This window comes from Macaca thibetana, chromosome 7, assembly GCF_024542745.1.
Source record: "Macaca thibetana thibetana isolate TM-01 chromosome 7, ASM2454274v1, whole genome shotgun sequence".
Classification (NCBI taxonomy): Eukaryota; Metazoa; Chordata; class Mammalia; order Primates; family Cercopithecidae; genus Macaca; species Macaca thibetana.
In genome coordinates this window covers 23,822,469-23,846,326 of record NC_065584.1, presented here as the reverse complement: position 1 = coordinate 23,846,326, position 23,858 = coordinate 23,822,469, and the positions used below count along the sequence as shown (strand labels likewise).

The window sequence follows — 23,858 nt, the reverse complement described above, 5'->3', positions numbered from 1 at the left end:
CATTTCATTCCATTACCAGTGTAATTCAAAATGCAGAAATCTCTAAATTTAAGAAATTCAATTTATGTTTTTTTATACATCATACTATCATGTATAAGAACCCAAGGCCCAAAATATGTTTTTCTTCTAGAAGTTTTATAGTTATAAACTTGACATATTGATGTAATCATTTTGAGTTCATTTCAAAAAATGATGTGAGACCTGGATCAAAGTTTATATTATTTCATATCCACAACAAATTATTACACCTGTGTTGATCAATTAATCATATATGTGTAGGTCTATTTTTGAACTCTATTCTGTTTCATTGATCTATTTGTTTAAACTGATGCCAATACCAAACCTCTTGAATACTGTAAGTTAATAAGACTTAAATTCAGAAGTGTAAGTCCATCAAAGTTGTCCTTCATTTTCAAAGTACTTTGAAATGAATTTTAGAGTCAGTTTGTCATTTTTACCAAACAAAAATATTGTGCTACAATTATAATTAAAATTCTTTTGAATCTATTGATCAATTTAAAGAGAATTTTCAAGTTAACAATATTGAGTCTTCTGGCCCATAAACACAGTACAGGTATTTCTCTTCACTTATTTAGATCTTCTTAAGTTCTCTCAGCAAATTTTAAAGTTTTCAGTGTAGAGCTCTTTTTCATTCATTGTCAGATTTATGTCTTAAAATTTCATAGCACTTCCCTTGACAAGCATTGAAGAGGCCCTTGGGCCTGACAATACGCACACGGTTAAGGCATTGCCACCTACTTCGTGGCATCTAATCATCGTTTCAGGCCAGGCGTGGTGGCTCAGTCTGTAATCTCAGCAATTTGGGAGGCTGAGGTGGGCGGATCACCTGAGGTCAGGAGTTTGAGAGAAGCCTGGCCAACACGGTGAAACCCCGTCTCCACTAAAAATACAAAAAATTAGTCTGACATGGTGGCGGCATGCCTGTAATCCCAGCTACTCAGGAGTCCGAGGCAGGAGAATCTCTTGAACTTGGGAGGCAGAGGTTGCAGTGAGCCAAGATCACCCCACTGCACTCTAGCCTCGGTGACAGTTGAGACTCCATCTAAAAAAAAAAAAAAAAAAAAACATAGCCTGATTCAGTTTTACATGGTAATTTTTTTTTATTTCAGCTTTCAATGATCTGTTGCAAGTATATACGCATAGGTTTGATTTTTTTTGTATAATAGTCTTGTATTCTGATAAACACAATTATTAGCTTAAGTTGCTTTTCTTAGATTCCACAAAGTTTTCTAAATGGGAAAATTAATGACAATGCTGTTTCTTCTTTTGCAAATAGGAATTTATTTATTTACCTTTTTCTTATTTTGATGCCTAGAAATACTAACAGAATGATAGATATAGTGAGAACAAATACTGCATTTTTTTCCAAATTGTAAAGGAAACCATTCGGTCTTTAATCATCAAGTGTGATGTTAATGTAGATTTTTTTATAGCTGCAATTATCAAATTTAGGAAGTTTACTTTGATTTCTAGTTTAGTGAGAGGTTTGTGTGTTTATTTTCTTTGTTGGCGTGTATGTATGTCTATCAGAAATGGACACTGGATTTTAACAAATGCTGTTTTGCGCATGTGTGGAAATGATTTCTTTCTGTTTTTACTCTCTTACTGTGCTAAAATGCATTACTTCATTTTCAAATATTAAACTAACAAGTTATTTCTTTAAAAATAATATCCTTATAAAGTACATGAAGAAGGAAAGAGAAGTATTCCCATTAGAATAAGGCAGAGCAGTTTAACCCAGTTTTTACTTTCATGTTCAAGATAAAGTAAAATTAACTTGAAATCATAAAGTTAAGAATAGACATAGTTATAATTTGCTACTACATCAAAAGAGTTTCAGTTTCCAGGTCCAGGTCACTTAATTTATAATCATAGCAAATCAGAAATGGTGGCGATTTTAGGTAGTTTTCTTTGAAGCAAACACTGAGACTGAAAATAACATTCAGAGGAAACAACAGGTGCTGGAGAGGATGTGGAGAAATAGGAACACTTTTACACTGTTGGTGGGACTGTAAACTAGTTCCACCATTGTGGAAGACAGTGTGGTGATTCCTCAAGGATCTAGGACTAGAAATACCATTTGACTCAGCCATCCCATCACTGGGTATATACCCAAAGGTTTATAAGTCATGCTGCTATAAAGACACATGCTCACGTATGTTTATTGTGGCACTCTTCACAATAGCAAAGACTTGGAACCAACCCAAATGTCCATCAGTGACAGACTGGATTAAGAAAATGTGGCACATATACACCATGGAATACTATGCAGCCATAAAAAAGATGAGTTCATGTCCTTTGTAGGGACATGGATGCAACTGGAAATCATCATTCTCAGCTAACTATCTCAAGAACAGAAAACCAAACACCGCATGTTCTGACTCATACGTGGGAATTGAACAGTGAGAACCCTTGTACACAGCAAGGGGAACATCACACACTGGGGCCCGTTTTGGGGTGGGGGAATGGGAAGGGATAGCATTGGGAGATATACCTAATGTAAATGACAAGTTAATGGGTGCAGCACACCAACATAGCACATGTATGCATATGTAACAAACCTGCACGTTGTGCACATGTACCCTAGAACATAACGTATAATAAAAAATAAATAAATAAATAAGTAAATAAACAAACAAACAAACATTCAGAGATTAATTAGGGAGTGCTTTTAAGGTTAGTACCTGCTGTGGAAGGAAAGAAGGCTTAGTTAGGTAGAGGGAGTAGCTGATCCTCCCAAAGCCACAGAAGATATTTTAGAGAGCTATGAAGATGAGGTATCATCCTTCCAAGTTGAGTCCATTTGGGTTTAGGTGTCCAGAAATTTAGGCTTCTATATACTCACATCAACTAATTATTAAAACCATGCTGCCCCTGGAAATGTGGGTAGGACCTTGGACCAGTTTCTCCTCTTCAGCTAAGGGCAGTTCTCAAAGAAAAGCTGAAAACTGCAACTATCATCTCATAACACTACTGACCATGGTAGAATTACTTTTTTTCTTCCCAAAGGGGAATTGTGGGCATTTCAACAGTGTTTACTACACTGGCAGACCAGAAGTGACTCCCCCTTCAACTACAGAACACTGTAATTCAATGAACATAAAGCTTGGCAAGATTACGAAATGGACCATGGACTAATATTTTATGATGTCCTAAAACTAAAGTCCAATTTCTTGGAACTGTTATTGATTCATTTTTTAAAAAGTCAAATGAACTAAATTTTTACTGAAAAACTGTTTTATTAGAAGAATGACAAATATAGCTCATGTTCATTTCAGCAAGGTATTTTATAAAGTAAATCATTACCAAATATTGAATCAGCAGGATTAATCTAGGGTGAATGATAGTCCAGTTGTAAAAAGTCAGAGTTATTTGACTGATTAGACTCAATGCATGTTGACAAATGAATCTTGGCAACCTTGACTCTCTTCCTTTCTCATGCCAATCCATTTTACACAGAAACAAAATGAGAAAGTATTCCTAGAATACTTGACAACAGAACCAAAATCATAATAATTCACAACCAACAATGACTTTTGTAGGTAATGAAGATTCTGCAATGTGTATTAAATAACTAGAATTGTGTTTATTTTGCTTGGAAAACAATGCAAAAACCAATTTGCTTGAAATAAAAATATATATGTGCATGTGTATATACATACATATGTATGTGTGTGTGTATATATATATCTGAGAGAAAATATCGTGTATATATCTAAGAAAATCTTTGTAGTATTATATAACAGTCAGCAATTATGTCATAGTCAGCAGGTTAATTTTAACAAAATTGTTGGGAAAATTAAGCTTCTATCACAAATACTGTTCCAACTTTAAATGAATATGCAAAGTTTTTCATAGTAATATCCTAAGATATTTAATATTCTAAAATATATTTCAATTGACAAATCAATAATCCTTGAAATTATTTAAATGCATTTTTTATTTTTATAGGAAAGACATTGCACATTTAAGAAAACATCTAGAAACTCATGTTTACAATAAAAAGTATATGAAAAGTATAGGCTTAATATGCATTATATGATAACTAAAACATAAATATTGTATAAACTTCTTTAAGTAAAACTAACAAAGAATGTAGTGCTTTGACTTCTCAAAAATTCTTTCTGAGAGCTGCTTCACTTAGTTTCTAAATAAGTATCTCAGAAAATTAAATTATATGTTTTCATTACAACTTTTCAAGAAGATCTGCATCAAAAATATTTAGGACACACACACACACACACACACACACACACACACTTTCACAGTGTAGAGACTACTCATCGATACCAAAATATCTACTCTCCTTTCCTTGTTGGCAGCAGAACATTGATCGAAGCTGGTATATTGCTCTTAAAGTGAAACATGACACTCATCAGGTGTCCTTCTAGCTAAAATATTTGGTAGATATGATCTATGAAATTTCTTTGAATTTTCCATTTTAATAAGACATACCTTCCTTCTGGTGCTTCCATCTTGTTGCCAGGAATGCAGATTTGACAGTTGGATATGCAGGAGAATATTCTGGGGCCAGGAGGCTATGGTTCTGATGAATGTGCATTGATCACACTAATCCTGTACCAGCAACTTCTGGAATTCATTTACTAGAAAGAAAAATACATTTTATGTTAGTCATTTTTACTTTCTTTTGATGATTATTTTCTATAAAGGTGGCTAAATTATGATACAGAATAAATATAAATTCTGACTTCTACGTTAAATCATCACATACTTTAAAATCCACAAAAAATTAAATAAGAAGCCTAGAGTTTTAGTTGATTAAAACATCTCTATGAGTTAATAACAAAACAAGCATGCTCTCTTAGCATATTTGAATAGAAATTCATTGATGGGCACAGCGTACATGTATGCCTCCTTCCCACCACATGCTTACCCTGGAGGTTCGTTTTTCAAATTTGTTTCCTGGGCTTTATTTATTAATTTAATTTTTCCTTAGTTTTGAATGGAGGCTCTGAACATAGTGCAGCTTTCTGACTATAACACATGTCATGAGAGTCAGGCAAGTTGAAGTCTATCCAAATGATACTTTGAAACTCCATAGCCAAAAGAATCCTTGCAATCTCTTTCTCTAATTGAATATCTGGGAAAATATAAACCCTAAGGACTACTGTGAACCATACCAGGGGTGTAGCTTTCTCCAAAATTCTGGGATATGAGGATGAACATAGAAGTAAAGGCCAAAGAAAGAGTGCTGGTGGTGCCCATTCCTGCTCCCACAATCCCCTAATCTTGGCACCTCTGCCCTGCCTGGGTTTGTGTAAGTAAATGTATTTTCATTTTTTAACATTTTCTTTTTGCCAAGATTAGTTAAATTTGTTTCACAGAGGCATACTAACTCAAATATGTAAGGGTCTGTGAGATGTGTTCGAACCATAATTTGTACACAAATGAGAAAACTAAGGTCAATGGCTGAAAGTTATAAAGCGACATGAATACCTATGCTCTAAGGCTCCTTTAACTAGGATATTTTGGCTATTCCTTCTCTATCCTTAATGCCAAGCACAGAATTGAAGAACTCAGTAGATATTTACTAAAGGGAAATAAATGAATACATGTTCTATTCAAACTTTCAATTATGCCTAAATAGCTCAGCATAGTAGAATATATTGTATGTGAGACATCTTCATATTCAGAAGGTAAAAGTAACTTCCATGACATCATAATCAAACTGGTTATTTGTTAATGTTACAATTTACATATTTTATATTGTGTATCTATTAACAAACTATTGTAGCTATAGTTATTTTAACAAGTTTATATTTTAACTTTTATACTAGAAAACTGCTTATTTATCATGTGTTTATCCTTTCTAGGGACAGAATCCAGGGATGTTACAAAAACAGAAAAAAGTAATGCCTGTTCTATTTCAGTCAATCAGGAACATGGTGTGTGGTATTATCATTGGTGGCTTAGTTCCTTTAGACTACTATCACAAAAAAATAGTTTAGACTGGGTGATTAATAAGGAATAGAAATATATTTCTCATAGTTCTAGAGGCTGGGTAGTTCAAGGTAAAGGTGCCAGAAGATTCGGTGTCTGGTGAAGGTTTATTCTCTGCTTCATACATGACATATTCTTGCCACATTTTCAAGGGCAGAGGAGGAAAACAAGCTCCCTTGGGCCTCTTTTATAAAGGCAGTGATCCCATTCATGAGGGCAGAACTTTCATGATCTAATCACTTCCCAAAGACTCTTATTACCGCTTTAGGGGACACACACATTCTAGAACATAGCAACGGACATATAAAAACATTATACATGGCACCTATATTTACAACAGAGTCTAACCAAGATCAATTATTAGTAAAGGAGTTTTTAATAATTGTCCTTTTTTATGCCTTTTCATCTTTAGTATATAAGAATAAAAAGAAAAATATAGTAACATTTTGTAATGTAAACAACATTGGTGCCACCTGCTCACATGGACATGATTTTTTTTATTTCCTTAAATAATCAACAAGAAGTATCAACTTTGTGTAGGCAAAGCAACTAGCTTTCATAGGAATACACTTTTGCAAAAGAAAAGGAGATTTATGCTGGATTTAGGCATGCTGAGAGAAGGAGCAAGAGTAAACTGCTAGCAGCAAAAGGCATTTCAGAGTAGCCACAATGACCAGCCTACAAAAAGAAATTAACAGTCACACAGTTTTCTCATCTCATACTCAGTGTCAATTGAATAAATTATCTCATGTCTTATATTAAAATAAGAAAATCATTATTTTCAGCTGGAAACACACTTGATAAACTCTGTATTTTGCTAATATTCAGTATTTCTCTTCCTGCTTTTCTCAATGCACGATAAGAAAAGCTCACCTAAATCAAATCTTGAGAAACGTTATTTTGTGCACAAGGCAATCTTCTTGAAAAATGACTTCTTTTTTGGATAAACATTTGCTATTGGCAGAAAAAAGTGCAATGTTATCTATTTTATGTATTTGAAACCGCCACTTAAAATATAAAATCTTATTTGGATCTGGAATTACGTCTGCTTAATGGCTGTCTTTTTTTTTTTTTTTTAAGATTCAGTTTTCATTGAGTTCATCACAGGTAAAGAATGGCATGAAATTCAGCGAGCAATACAATTCTAACAGCTTGTTGACTGCCAACTCCTACTTAACATGTTCTGTAAATTTAATATAATACAAAGTGGCTGATTTTAATAGGCATTATTTTATTTTTACGATTTAACTCTAAGATATCAGGATGCATTTTTGTGTTTTTATATTATTTTTCCCCAAACACAAGATCAGCTTATCAGAAGAAAAGTAAGTGCTCAGAATATAGAATATAATTGAATGTCATCATTGTTAAGTACTGTTTAAATTGGTAACTGTAACATTTAGTTGAGCTTTTCAGAGTGACATGATGTTTAAAGCGTGAGTCATTTGCCTTAGAGTAATGAATAGCCACTTAATAGATTTTAAGATGTTTAAAAGAATTAAGTTTCAAAGGCCATCTTCTTCCTTGGAATACATACATTGCTTGAAATTGACAGCTAGACATTTGACACTTGGTTGTTTGTTTAGTATATTTTCAAAGGTACCAGCTGGCTTGGACTAGGCTTTAAGCTCTTCTAAATGACTACTAAAATATAATTTACAATTTATTCTCCAATCTTAAGTTCAAAGCAAGACAAAATGAAACAACGATGACAAACCACTACAGTCCAAACATTTTAGCAGTGGAAAATCCACCATATATTTCAAAAGATCACAATAAAATTGACAGGTGAGTAAAGGAATACATAGATAATATGAGAAAAGAAAGCTTCTAGGTTTGAGGATTATATATGTTGAGTAAAATTCATCAACAGGATGTGAAGATGTCACGAGATGATCAATAGAAAGTTACTATAATAATTAATATACTGAGCCAAAAGCTGTTAGCAAATGAAAATAAAATAATTTGTAGGAATAAATTAAGACTTTGTGAGTCAGAGATTGCTTCCAAAACATCAGCTATGTTCTGTATGTTCAGAAAGATGTGCATGTATAACATGACGATGGCATTTCTGTACACAACACAAGGACTCATTTACCCATTTTATCAAGTCCCTAATGTCAGCTTTCAGTTGCACCCCTGTAGGTATGAATCTATCATATATTATTAAACTAAGAAAGAGACTGTGTCTACATAGACAAATCAAAATAACAGATTCGGACAACTAACAAGATTAGCAAGGAAATTATTTAAGATATTTCCAAGAGAGGAATAAATATTTTAAAAGAGCAAGCTTAAACTAAATTATTTAGATAACCCTTCAGTATCAGCTTCACCGTTTATATGCACATGACCTAATGAATAGAGCAAGTAGCTTAGTTAAGTTGACATTCCAGAGACACAACTAAATTGGCAAATGTAAGTTGGATCTGATGCTACATGACATGCAAAGATAATTTCTTGCATATATTTAACGGTCCAAAGTGCATAAAACCTTATAAAATAAATGCAATTTATGTAATTGAGTCTAAGTATTTCTTAGCAATTCATTCACATCAATATATGAATTTTGGACAATACAAAAATATGTGAAAGGATAACTCAACTTTCCAGTGATAATCAATCTTCTGTATCAAAAGCAATTATTAGTTATGAGAGGAAGAGACTGAATGTTACCCATAACATTAAACTTTTTCCATCTTTATTAACTTCTCAAAAGTAAATAATAAAGTTGATGGCAAGTATCACAAAGAGAAGAGGTGTTACTTATATTCTTCCCAATGAGTTAATTTACCTGAAACTAATTTACCAACCTCAGGTTGGCTTCCAACTATCAAAACAAAATCAAAATAAATAAAAATGGACACACAGATGTGTCAGTCTCTTTAATATGTCTGTATATCTTATATTTTGCATATTATTATGTTTATTCAGCTGTAGTTTACTCTTCCATTCTTGTTCTCTCGTAAAAGAATAGAACAAAGAGAAATCAGTAGATGTATTTTGTTTTGTTGAGGGAAGGTGGTTAACGGTATGCAAAAGATAAGTGCTTCTGTTGTTTTTCATGTAGTGACATCTTGCATGCAGCTGTGAACAATTTCATTTATGCCAAATAGTCTGTTGAGTTATCATTCAAGAATGGCTTTATTAGCCAGCACATACTTAGTAACATAAATCTTGAAATTAGCAGTAAAATCCCATGGAGGCCTTTGGAGGCATTTAACTTAGTATGATAACACTCTAATTCACAAACTCCCATTTTTGGAACCCAGAGAAATACATTTTCATAAAATGTCTTTTCTGACAACGGAAGTAGGTAAGAAATGCAGGTTCAGGCTCAAATAAATGCCTAAATTCAAAAGATTACAGAAGAAATATGGAGAATATACAAGTTTGAACTTTCAGTTATTTAATAAAAATATGACATTCAATAGCACTCTTTTTAAATGACCACCCTAAAGGACCTAAAAATAAAAGCGATGTTCTTTGATTTGGACTTCACTAGGCTTAGTCATAAAGGTAAATAACAAAAGGATGGATTAGTTAGATAATAGCAATAACAATAACAATAATAATAAAGACGTGTTTTGGAGAAGCAGAATATTGTAAGCCTAATTACTTCTTATTTATTTGTTTGAAATTCCATATTAGATTTATCTGTGAACAGCAGGGATAAGCTTACAGCAAATTATCTTTCCATGTATGAAAAGATGCTCAATGCAAATACCCTTGTTTAAACGTTTAGACAAGGTTAGATATAGAAAATCAGGAATCTATTATTGGTAGATTTTATTACCTTGCTCATTGTTTGTTTTGAGTAGATCTAGAAGGCAAGTATAACAATTGCCACACTTTTACACAGTTTGAGAACTGGTTCTTCATTGTGGGATCTTGACTCAGGATTCACTCAGGAAAACAAACACTCTAGGTACTTTAGATTAAGAATTTTTGTCAGATTTTCAGACACACTGTCACCAAGGATGCCGACCTACAGCATCAAAGGGACAGAGCTGTTCTTAAGAGCTCACACAGAAACTCCTTTGATCCCCCATACCCAGAACCTCTAGGAAGCCACTAGACAGTCAGCTTGCAGCACCAGTAGGTCTCATTCTCAGATGCTCATCAGCAAATCACATTGAACTTTGTCCTTGTCATTGGTCTGCTCAGTTTTTGGCCTTTGCCTTTCCTTTCCTTACAACTCCCAAATGTGGCAGGGAGTTAGTTCAAAGTCAGAGGAAAAGGATTCTGGAAAGTGTAGTTCCTGGGTTCTCTTCTGAAAGACACAGGAAGTGTTTAATTTAGGAGGTGGAAGTGGAGGTGATGTTCAGGGACACAAAGAATGGTCCAGCTCATGACTAGGTGCATGAATCGATCTCTACTCTCTGAGATGCCTGAAAGAATATGTATGCATTTAGTTGTATATGTGATAGGCAGCAGTTAAAAACTCATTCATATAGGTCTACAATTTTTATCCATCTTTCCCAAATCCAAAAATCTCAGAAAATTCAAGTTTTAAAATAACCCATTTGTTGGGCAAACTTGACTGGAGCTTGACTCACAGTGAGACACTTGTGCTGCTCACATATAAAGCTTTACATATTCTTCACGTATGACTTTTAGATGGAATATTCTCATTTTTGCTGGAGAAATTTCAGAGTGTCTGGTTGTGGAGTTCTGTAACATATTAGTTATCTCAAATCAGAAAAAAATCTAAATCCTGAAACAAATTAGGACTGAGTTCCACAATTGGATTGTGGACTAGTATTTTGTCGATTTCCTCCTCTGTTAAGTTTTATTCTAGTGAAATGATACTTTATCAAAATAATTTCTCAAATCATTGTCACAATTGGCACATTCAACATTCATGCTAACCATCAATCTAAATAATTTGTCTCCTCCAGAATAAAAGTGAGGTGTGCCTAAATTGCATTAATTGCTTATTATCTAACTACCACTCTATGAGATTATGAAAAAAACCCAAAAAACTAAAAATAAATGTCAATTTAACAGAACTCTGCCTGACAAAACAGTTAAATGTTTTATCAAACCAGCGTGTACAGATTTAGTCTAATGATTCTGTCTTTAATGGATGTCATTATTGTTTAGCATAAGTACAAATTCATGAACATAACCTTAAATAGAACACCATTCCTAAGATTAATGAATATATTGCATGCATGACACAGCCGCTAATGCGATCATTTTCCTTTTAATGCATGAAGTTTAATTTTTAAAGACCATTGTATTTTCCTTTAGTTTTCAAGCCCAGTACTTGAGATACAGATGAAATTTTTATTGCCTTATTTAAAGTAGTGAAAAACCCTGATTTGACCACATTTATAGCAATGTGATATGGAATAGTTAGATGGATCCTCCTTTATAAAATGCTATTATGGGGAATAGTTAGATGCATCCTCCTTTATAAAATGCTATTATCATGCTGCAGCATTAATCATTGAATTGCATTTGTAATTATAATTGATGAGAATTTTTATCACTTTACCTACTATGGCTATGTTTTGACATAATGGAACCAAAAAGGGGAGACCAATTCCATTGTCTAGTTACTACAAAGGGAACAGCTGCCCCAAAGAGAAGTCCAAATCTATGACAGTCCTTGCACAAGTGATACATTTACATTTAAAAACACAGATTCAGTAGGTATTCGTTACAACAGTATAGTCTGTTTTAATTCTACCAGTGTTGTTCTGTATATTTGTTGCCGATGATAGAATAACCAGTATGAGATAAATGTGTAGACTGTAATTATTAGAAAAATCAGGCACAATTATCAATTTTCTGAAATGCTTGAGATTCTAAAATTTTATTAGCATCAGGTTAGTCATCTTACAGACATGGAGATTAGATAAAACCTATGTGTTTGGGGCAGCTTTTTATCGTACTTCTTTTGAACAATAATTCTACTTTGTAGAATATCAACAGTTGATCAACAGGCTTAATTCGAGTGTCTTTTCTAGCTTTACAGGGATGGTGATAATGGCATGGGGTTTTGGCTTACACATTTCTTAAGAATAAGTGTTTTGTAAACTGCACAAAACAGAAGCAATAAGAATTTGTTGTCTCTTATTCACACAAAATATAATTTAAAAAATTGTCATTGATAAGGGAAATACAGTAGATACTTTAAATTTTTTCAGTTTAATATATTGCTTGTATTTGCAATTATGTATTATAAACTACTGGAAGCTGGATGTCTTAAATTTCTTTTATACACTCTTCCTCTCATGCACAAAACTGAACTAAGTAGAATAATGTATACATAGATATTTAGTAATAAACAATTACAATATATTTTATCTGGAAGAGCAAGTCTTCTCACTTGACATTTCATCCAGTGCAGAAATCTCTTCTAGATTTGTAATTAAAATACTACCGGTTTTAGGAAGATTCTGAGCTCCAAGATAGCTGTTTCTCTTTTTTTTTTTTTTTGCAGAAGAATGGCTGTTCCATTACGTGTAGTTTTTTATTAACATAGAGACCAAAAGTAGCACCTTAAAACTCTTTTTTTTTTTTTTGAGATGGAGTCTGGCTCTGTCGCCCAGGCTGGAGTGCAGTGGCCGGATCTCAGCTCACTGTAAGCTCCGCCTCCCGGGTTTATGTCATTCTCCTGCCTCAGCCTCCCGAGTAGCTGGGACTACAGGCGCCCGCCACCTCGCCGGGCTAGTTTTTTTTTTTTTTGTATTTTTTAGTAGAGACAGAGTTTCACCGTGTTAGCCAGGATGGTCTCGATCTCCTGACCTCGTGATCCGCCCGTCTCGGCCTCCCAAAGTGCTGGGATTACAGGCTTGAGCCACTGCGCCCAGCCAGCACCTTAAAACTCTTATCAGTTAGTCCTCGACTCTGGGAGCCCTGTAATATGTGTCTTCTGCATCTCATTGATAAGCTTCAAAGTTTTGAAATCACTTAATGTGACTTCCATTAGTCTTTTATTGATGATTCCAGATACAATGTAGCTAATTGTTCAAGAGTACAGACTCAGGACTCACATAGACTCTAGCATTGATGAGTGGAGAAACTTTGGGTACCCAAGTTTCTTACAGGATAAAAAGGACTAGTGACTACCTGACGTCTGGGGTACCTTGAAAATTAAGAGAAAAATTTATGCATATTAAGAACTAACCTGACACAAACTAGGATCCTAAAAATGTTAACATTATTTTAAGATCCTCCTTACTTTGTTAATACCTGACATGTATGATCTCCAGATACTTTCCTCAATTAAGGTCTTTTGTGACAAGTAAGTTCAGCTATAATGATTTGGTATGTCTTCTAGGATGGAATTTACATACTGTTTCTAATTGTTATGGATTTAACTTTTGTCCAATCCTGTGGAAATAAAACAGAACATTGAGCTCAGAGACCGAGCATGTAAAATAAGTAGGGACAATCTGTTATTAATTTATCAAATTTTTCCACTTAATTGTGCAGCTTAAAATGCTTCTGCATAGCAATGTGTGCAGAATTTTTTTTAAAGCAAGAGAATTTCTCTTTGAGAGACTGTAATTTAATGTACAGTATATTTATAAAATAGGACACAGAGTAATTCCAATTGATTTCAACTTGATTTGTGACAAAGTTGGTACAACAGAGCAGTGTGCAAGGATGACCTTTCACTAAATAATGTTGGTCAATTTGACATCCACAAGGAAACATTAAAACTTGACCTTAACTTTACACTGTGTGCCTCATACACAAATCACAGACCAAAATGAAAACTGACTGACGAATTTAACTACAATAAAACTAAAAATTTTACTTCATTTATATTACCCTTAAGAGAGTGAAAAGCAAAACCTCAGAACTGGGGCAGACATCTGTAATGATAATATTAACAATAGAAATGTTTACATAATTTTAACGAATTAATAAGAAAAAAATAATTTAAACCAAGAAGAAAAAAAAATGGCTAAAAACTTTAATAGAAACCTCACACATTTGTTGATTTGCATGGCCAGTTGGCATCTAAAAAGGTGTCAGCCTCAATAATTGTCAAACTTCAGCATACAACATACATCCCTAGAATTGGAAAGACTGAAAACTGATAATGCCAATTGTTATAAACTTAATTTTGTGCTCCTCAAATTCAGTATGTTGAAGCCCCAATCCCCAGTGAGACTGTATTTGGTGACAGGGCCTTTACAGAAAAATTAAGGTTATGTGAAGTCAGAGGATGGGGCTCTAATCTAATAGGATTTGTGTTTTTAGAAGAAGAGGAAGTAAAACCAGGAATTGCACAGAGGAAAATCCATGCGAAGTCACAGCAAAAAGACAGTCGTCTTTAAGTCAAGGAAAGAGGCCTCAGGAGAAATTGAACCAGCCGACACCTTTATCATGTACTTACAGATTCCAGAACCTGAAAAAAAAAGTTCATGACTGTGAGGGCAGCGTGTGGACAGCATAGTGATACTGGCATCCTGTCAGTACAGACCAGAGTTGTAGCTAATTATGTTACAATTCACAGGACAACCCATGAAAGCAAGATATATAGGGCTCAAGATATCCCAATGTGCCTATGTTAAGAAAATCTGTCTTAGGTTTAAAATGTACAAAATGGCATGTAAACACGCTCCAGGAGACATGTAGGAGAATGCTAAATGTTTATGATAGTCTAAATTTGAAAATGATCCAAATGTTTAATGACAATAGAAGAGATAAATGAAATGTGATATATTCTCTCTATAGTACTTTGTACACCCAGAAAAATGAATAACCAACAGCTACACACAACACATGGATTTTATCTTTCAAACATAATGCTGATCAAAAGAAGAGAGGCGCAAAACAATAAGTACTGCTATTGTTCAGTCATGTATACTCATTGGTAAAAGTATTGAGAAAAAAGAGAGGAGGAAATATAATTTAAAAATTAGTGGGGAGGGAAGGGTTATGATGTGGAAGGATAGGTACAGCTTTGAGGATGCCAACAATATTCTATTTCTTCTCAAGGGAGATTGTTATTCAAGCATTCAGTCTTAAACGATTCATTAGAGTCTACATTTACATTTTATGCACATTGCTATGTGTGTATGATACTTCCCAATTTTGAAAAATACATTAAACTGACACATGCATACACACTTATAAGACAATTTCAAGTTTTTAGTTAAAGTTTGTCATCTATTCGTGTGAAAACTCATTTAACTTATTCACGTCTCTCGGGTCACAAAAATCTCAAAATAAATAATTATCATATAATAAATATCTATTATCAGCTTTTTGGATAAGAACTTTCCCTTCTCTGTTTTGAATGTTCCTCCACCATATAACCATTATATATTTAATACTAAATACTCTGCAAATCTCAGACCTGTTGGATTGAAAATACATATAATTCACTTTCTCTAAAATGGAATTACTTGTGATGGTGTACTAGAAACAATAATTTATCCCATCAAGTCCTTAGGGAAAAATTAGATGCCAGGCTGTGTGGCACTGAATCTAAGTGTATTCACAGTTTAGATATGAGAGAGATCAGAAAGGTCTGAAAGTGTCATGAAAAAGATAAAAGCAAGCCTCATGGGGAAGCAGAATTTCAGCTGGACCTGAGAGAAAGACCAGAGAAAATCACAAAATCAAACAAATTATGATAAATTATCTTCAGGCAACTCCATAAAGGTTGGGGATCACTGCTCAAGCGAATCATTTATTAACCAACGATTCTTTGTGCTTTGAAATGGTGCATGTCTTTCCCAAGTGATAGTCTTACACTCAGTTACTAAAGAAAGCAGTTTGATGAAAAATCCTTTCCTCTCCTTATACTAGTTAATCATCAAAGAAAAACTGATGTATTTTTATAATGTGTCTCCTACCAGCACAAGCTAATTTCTAACTACGGAGCAATGTGTTTCCTTAATGATTGCTTGTATTTATTTGAAAAGTGCATCTGGTTTCATTATTTTAATTGGGTGCTCTTAACTTGGGACATTATACTTAAGAGTTTTGTCTAAGCTAGGAAACCCATTATATGAGCGACTTTGAAATTCTAGTTCCCACCAGCAATGAGAAGATACAAGTTTTTGCTCTTACCATTTCCATTAGAAAAAAATTTCTATCTTGGACTGACTACTCCCACAAAAATCTCAAGAGAAAGTAACTAATATAAGGAGTAATGGACTGGGAAAAAACTTAGCTAGTTTCTGATCTGCCAACAACTAGACTTGTAGCTTTTAGCAAGTCATTTTATTTCTCTGTATCCATAATTCCTTTTCTCATCTGCAATGTGACATGTTTAGATGATCACTGACATCTTTTCTAGCCCTCTGACCTGGACTACATTACACCATGCAATGCACAAAGAATTTGTGAATTGAGCATTTCTTTTATGAATTAAAGGCGCTTTGGTTTCCACAAGTGAGCATGGTCAAATTGAAAGAGGAGATACTAAGGAACCAGTTAGGCAGATAGTTAGGAGAAAGTTCTCAATAGAAGTCTTTCCAACAAAAAAGCAGCCTGGAAGAAATCAAGCTGCAAGAGCAGATAAGGAAGCAAGGCCCAACGCCATTGTCTCTTGTGCAACCAGTGAGTTCTGCCTGTACACGGTGGCCTTCAGTGAGCATATTCCTTTCCTTTTCAGGGATACTCAGATAATAGAACTTGCACAGGGGGGCTTGCCTAAGGCAGACTTGCAGCTGTATAGATAAGAAAATCTATGCAGAATCAGACACGTCTGCAGAGGAAAAATCCATCTTCTGACACAAGCACAGTAAGGGAAATGCAACAACCTGCAGTAACTCAGGCTAAGGGCCCACATGCACACCAGAGAGACAGGGTGGAGCTTACAAGAATTCACACCTTATGCAAATAAGACACCCAGCCTTAACCAGTTTTTCTCACCGTATGCAAATGAAACACCTCATCCCATTAGCTTGTTTATAAAAGCCTTTGCCTTCAACTGTGAAAGGGTAACACTCCCAGGCCCTTTCTCCATTGTGGAGAGATTACCTCTTTTTCTTAATACACTTTCACTCCAACCTCTCTATTGGTATCCACAGTCCTTAATTTTCTTGGTTGTGAGACAAAGAACTCCAGGTAATATCTCAGACAATGAGACTGCTGCAGTGACACTAGGCTGCTTCAAAATAGTGTATGTCATGTTAAATGGTGTCTATTGTAGAAATATTTTTAATTGTATTCATGCTCTCCTCCATCCTAACAATTCAAATTTCCATTGCAGGCCTCATGTGATTCTAGAGGAGACAATCTTAACCCACCAATTCCAATAGGGAGGAAGGGATTTAGGATAAAGGTAATCAATACACTCCATTACACTGACTGATGATTGTTTTGATACTGCACAGAACGAGCTCATTCTACACCAGTCAATCACAGGATTGTTGAAGGCAATGTGAAGACAAGTACTTTTCTCTGTTCTGGATATGAATGTGAAAGCATGTACCATTGAATTTAATTAAAGCCACCTTGAGTCTATGTAGGGACACACAGAGCAGAATGAATGTAAGTTTACAGTAGCATGATCAAGTCACTTTATCAACTCTTTACTGAAGCCAAACTTTTGCTTTACATTTCATATCTGTTCATGTTGATTTTTATTTTTTTAGTATTTACAACTTAAAACTAAAAACAAACCCATAATACAGCTATTTAGCTGATTTATCTGGAGGTTCAGATGTGGTATCTCAGTGGAAATATATAAAGCCTCTTTGACTGTTACTTTGTAATAAATACATTGGGTCATAGCCACCAAAATCTGTAATTGGACTTCCTAATTCCTTATTTACCCTATGTCTTCTACTTCCAGAAGCTAAAAGTCAATTTCTATTGAATGAGAAAGAATAGTTTTGTTTTATAATTGCTTTATTAATTTTTTTCTATAAGTTTGCTATAGAGAATGCATGTGAAATAAAGGTATTATTACCAAGGAATCATTATCTCTGGATTATGTATAAAACCAGACTGAACAGTAAATGTGCTGCAGAACAGAGGAAGATTCTTCTCTTTGGGGGTGAGGAGAAATCCTGAAGTAGATGACAGGGTCAAAGAGGAAAAGAAAAAATATACATGACTGAATAACTCTTAAGATGTTTTAAATAATTTTAAATAACATATAAATAGATGATATATATGAAAATATATAAAATGTATATGATTATACCATTTTGGTTGTGATACAGCTAAAAGTAATGTTATCATTTGGTTAGTCCTATTACAGTCAGGAAATGTATTCTACTAAACCTGGATGTGTAAAAAAGATTAGAATATTTCATCACTCATTACACATAGTTCAGAAGAAATCTGATACATCCTTAATATTTAAAACCACTACAAAAATGTCAAAGACATCAAACTATGATTTTGTGTAATTTGTAAGATGACAAATGTATTCTAGTAGATTATTAGTGAAGAAAAATGAAGGAAGGAAAACGTGGAGGTGATGAACTAAGAATGTAAATTAAAAGGTCATAGGCAAATTAAACATAGCAGAAAACTCAACTTCTTTCCTTCCTGGCAAATCAGGAAACTATATACTGGTTTCTACGAACAAAATTAAAAATGAAATGTAATTATGGCTTTCATAGTGTGTCTTCTATTAAATTATTTGTACTGCTTAATTATATTAGCTGGCGATAACAGCCTCACCAACCTTTCTGCGAATTTTGTGCTTAGGCAGTAGCAGCTTTCACACTTGATGGTCAGTCATCATCATTCACATTTACATATGATGACTGATCAGAAGAATATTGCCTTCTAAAACTTTGCATTATGGTAATTTTTGTTTAAATCCAGTACATCAGCCTGCAACCAGAATCACCAATGATTTCCGACATCTCCAAAGTAGGTCGTGCTTTGTGGGACAGCAATGGAAATTGCAAGCACAAGTAGACAGCTTTGACACTGGCCACTTCATATGAACTGAACCCATTCACACTGGCCATCACTGCTTGCAGGCTCAGGGGCTGTATCAAGTTCTATTTAGGCATAGTCACGCTTATTCTTTACTCAAATATTCTGTGATGTCACTACTAGAGTCAACAAAGATTACCTTATTCTATTAGCATTATTAGCTTTTTTGTTTTTTTTGCTTTGGTTTTATCTTCACAATTTGTTGGGAAGCATTAATATATTGCCTCAGATTTATGTCTTCTCTCTCCAATTAAAGAATTATGGAGCACAAACTTAAAAAAAGCACTTATCAGTACAATCCCTGCTCCAAATAATGTATTCTCAAGTATTTGGCGAAGGAGTTGAACAGGATGTTCTTGATCATGAACCAGGGTTTTGTTACAAAGTAGGGTATAAAAAGGACAAAATCTTCATATTTAGTGGTTAGAAGAGTACCTGATACACCTAAATATTCTATATATATATATATATAAAATATATAAAATTATTATTATTGCTATTTTTTTTTTTTGAGACAGAATTTCACTCTTGTTGCCCTGGCTGTAGTGCAATGGCACGATCTTGGCTCACTGCAACCTCCACCTCCTGGATTCAAGCATTTATCCTGCCTCAGCCTCCCAAGTAGCTGGGATTACAAGCATGCGCTACCAAGCCTGGCTAATTTTTTGTATTTTTAGTAGAGATGGGGTTTCGTCATGTTGGCCAGGCTGGTCTCAAACTCCTGACCTCAAATGATCCACCCACCTCATCTTCCCAGCATGCGGGGATTACAGGTGTGAGCCACCGTGTCTGGCCCAATAGATATTTTCAAATGAGTAAATGGCTTAATGAAAATGAATTATTTTAATCTGGGTTTATCTAACACAACCCTCATTTTATACTGCCTAAAGCATGCTTAACACCCATTATGATATTAAATTTTAAATTTAAAGTGATCTGAACTATGCAAATATTAAGTTCCTCACCCAAATTTTCCCCTAGATTAAGCATCCATTTATTATTCCTTTGTGATCCAAACTTTACTATGATGGTTGCAGTAAAAGTTAGTTTTAGTTCAACTGAAACATTTAAATATAAGTGGCAGATGTAATAATTGTATGCAAACCATTGAGGCTCCTACTCCAGTCCTCAGTATCCTACCATAATGCAATAATTCTTTTTCTCTTCTATTAACTTATTATCTTATCAGTGTAGACTTACAACTTAACATAATTTTTTATTGACTTACAATTTGTTATTGTCCTCAATTATTTTGGTGCTCAAGTTTTTCCAAATTTGACCATGTTAATCCCCTTCAAATTGACTCCTGCAATACTACATTTTCAATGAAATAAATAGTTCAGTTGCTTTGTTGGATCTAAGTTTATATGCAAATATAGTTATGGCATTGACTGAGATTGTCAAACAAACTCAAAGTTTAATATGCCAATTTTGGCTTATGCTTTATGAAACTCAATTCTTCTGGCACATATTTTTTTTTTCCTTCAAACTTTCAAAAGTATCTTGGTGCAATTCAAACTTTATGAAATCACTTAGGCAATCTTCAGCTCATGTACATACAGTGTTTACCCTTTCTTTATATTATTAGCCTCTGCCAATAAAATTAGTACTACTTATATCCAACACAAGCAAAACCAAAGATATACATATAACCAGCATAATTAAATGAGCATGTATGGGAGTTATATGGATGATCCAGAATGTACTTGTATTATTATTAAATTTTGGCCTAAATTTGTGTGGAAATAAAAGAGGAAACCATTAGCAGATTCTTGGGGTCTAGAAAGCCTGTTTAAGAAGTAGTAACTTATAAACTTCTGAGGTACATAAATCATTTGAATTCTAAAGTATTATGTGGCATAATGTTGCACTTTGTCGCATTTTTTTCTGCTTTGTTGTTTGTTTATAAACAACAGCTCACATTGAACATATATATATATATACACACACACACAGCTGATTGCTCATAAACAAGGCACTGAAGAAACATCACAATATTTTGTATAGTCAATATCATTCTCATTTTCAGAAAAGCAATAGATGCTGAATTATTTGCCACAGGTAACCCTGATGGTAAGTCATTTGAATTCCATATCCAGTCAGTCACTTTCTTCTCTATCTTTATCCCTTATCCCTCAGGCAACTCTTCCTACTAGGGGAAAAAAATGGATGCTAATTGAAAACCAATGCTGACTCTAGCACATTTTTGTATTTTGAGTAAACATGTCATGTTACAGATTCAGATACTATCATATTATTTTGATTAAAATAATAGCACACACGCACACACACACACTCTTACACACACAAATTGTTACTGGTCAGTAGCCACATGCTGGGATAATGGTAGAACAATGTATTATAAGCAAATATTGAACCATTTTTTAAAAAGAACCTCAGAATATAAAGCAGAGTATGCAAATGTCAGCACTCATAAGCATAGCAGCAAATCTTACATAAAAATAAACCCAATCATCACCATTATCCCAGATTCAAGCTAATACACCATCTGTATGTGGAAATTTGCTGCTTCGGCATCATTGCTTTTTCATTCAGTTTAATCAGATTGATGCTTCTGCTACAAAATATTAATCTGAAGCCCACAATAAAAACATAGATCACTTTTCATGGGAGGATGATCTGACATTTTTCTAATGGATTAAAATGAATATTTGAGAACTAGATATTACCATGAAATAAATCCCAGCGCTCCTTGGCCGGTACCATACTATTATTTTTTTCTTAATAAAAGGTAGATCTGAAGTGCTGTTATATGAATTGAAGAGTAACAGCCTGAATGAATTCCACATCCAACTGCCTGTTGACTTTTTCTTTCACAAAAAAATTAAGAGGAATGACAAAGGAATTTTACTAAAGGAACTGATGCATTGACAAATGTTAACCACATTTTGATGAACACACTCATTTCAACGGTAGCTAAATGGAATTAAAATTTTTAAATATCAATAATATGCAAACATACTCTCTCTCTTACACACATGAGATTGAGCAACACTTAAAAATGTGATGATGATGGTAAGTTCTGTGAAAAATGCAGTGTCACTCATTTATATGTTGCTCAAGGAAGAATAAGCTTGTTAAAGTATTTTGGAAATTTGTTTATACCTAGTAAATTGCAAGATAGGTATACTCTATGGTTTAGGAATTGTACCAGTTGGCATATACATTTAAAATATTCTAGAATATTGCACTAGTTAACATGATTGTTCATAGCAACATGATTTGATAAAGTGAGAGCTTATAAATAATCTGAATGGCCACAATAGAAAATAAGTTTATGTTTGTTTATAAAATGGAATATACTGTACAGAAATACAAATAAATTAGAACTATACTTAACATTAATAACATGTATAAATACCATAAATATAGTATTGAGTAGTAAAATATTAATTTCTATGAAAACACACATATGACCCCAAAATAGAATGACATGCATGGGCATGAAAACTACCACAGTGTTTATGCCTATTAGGGAGGGTTCTATATATCAGCAAGGATTCCACAATGACATTAATTGTGTATGTACTAATCTGCTTTCTAAACTTAAATGTGTTGAATATTTATTCATAATATCATTTATATGTCTGAAATAATTCATAATAAATTCGATTCCCATGTACCTGTAGACAAAATTAGAAATTTCCTCTCTGTTGCAGTTTGTGATTAATCAGTATCTGAAAAGACCATAGAACTTCCAGATCAGAGGTGCCCTGACTCATCACATAGACAAGTCACAGTAAACTGTAGGGTTTCTGTTCCTAACCAATATATTTGACCACCTAATGTGTTTATCTTTTTGCAAGTAGGCTATTTTTAAAGACTCCTGACACTTCACTACCTCCAGGTTTGCATGTTCAAACCCTCTCACCAGAATCATATTTCTAAAATTAAAACTGATCACTTTATTTCACTACCCCACACCCTCCATTCACTTCCCATAATCTACAGAATTAAATAAGAAATCTTTGTATGCTATCTATGGCTAGCCATTATTTGTACTTGCTGCCTTCTCTAGCCCATCTCTCTACCAGGGCTTAATCCTTGGTCCACCCGCTGCCTCTCAACTATACTCAAGTACCATCCCTTAGCATGGTAAATTACTTAATTTAAACCTAGTGTCCCAGGTCTCTGGGCAAGCTGTTCTCTTTGTTGCTTTTCTCACATTGTATCATTCACAAATGTTTAATTTGACATGATGAACCTCAAATATTACTCTTTCCCCTGATCCTTATATTTACCTTAGATTTTTTGAAAGTTTTTGTCCATAACATTGTGTTCATTTTTTATCATTTTCCTTATCACATGGCATATTGATTATAAGTCTCATGAATCATATTGTTACAATTCACATTTCTGCCAGGAACCTAAAAAGAACTCAAACAAATTTCCAAGAAAAAAACAAACAACCCCATCAAAAAGTGGGCAAAGGATATGAACAGACACTTCTCAAAAGAAGACATTTATACAGCCAACACACACATGAAAAAATGCTCATCATCACTCGCCATCAGAGAAATGCAAATCAAAACCACAATGAGATACCATCTCACACCAGTTAGAATGGCAATCATTAAAAAATCAGGAAACAACAGGTGCTGGAGAGGATGTGGAGAAACAGGAACACTTGCACACTGTTGGTGGGACTGTAAACTAGTTCAACATTGTGGAAGACAGTGTGGTGATTCTTCAAGGATCTAGAACTAGAAATACTATTTGACCCAGCCATTCCTTTACTGGGTATATACCCAAAGGATTATAAGTCATGCTGCTATAAAGACACATGCTCACGTATGTTTATTGTGGCACTATTCAAAATAGCAAAGACTTGGAATCAACCTAAATGTCCATCAGTGACAGACTGGATTAAGAAAATGTGGCACATATACACTATGGAATACTATGCAGCCATAAAAAAGGATGAGTTCATGTCCTCTGTAGGGACGTGGATGCAGCTGGAAACCATCATCCTC

The 23,858-nt window shown here is 34.1% G+C and overlaps 1 pseudogene; it reads left to right on the top strand.

Moving 5' to 3' along the window:
* The first annotated feature begins 683 nt into the window (after positions 1 to 683).
* LOC126960446 (uncharacterized) lies at positions 684 to 785 on the top strand (annotated as a pseudogene).
* Positions 786 to 23,858: the final 23,073 nt, after the last annotated feature.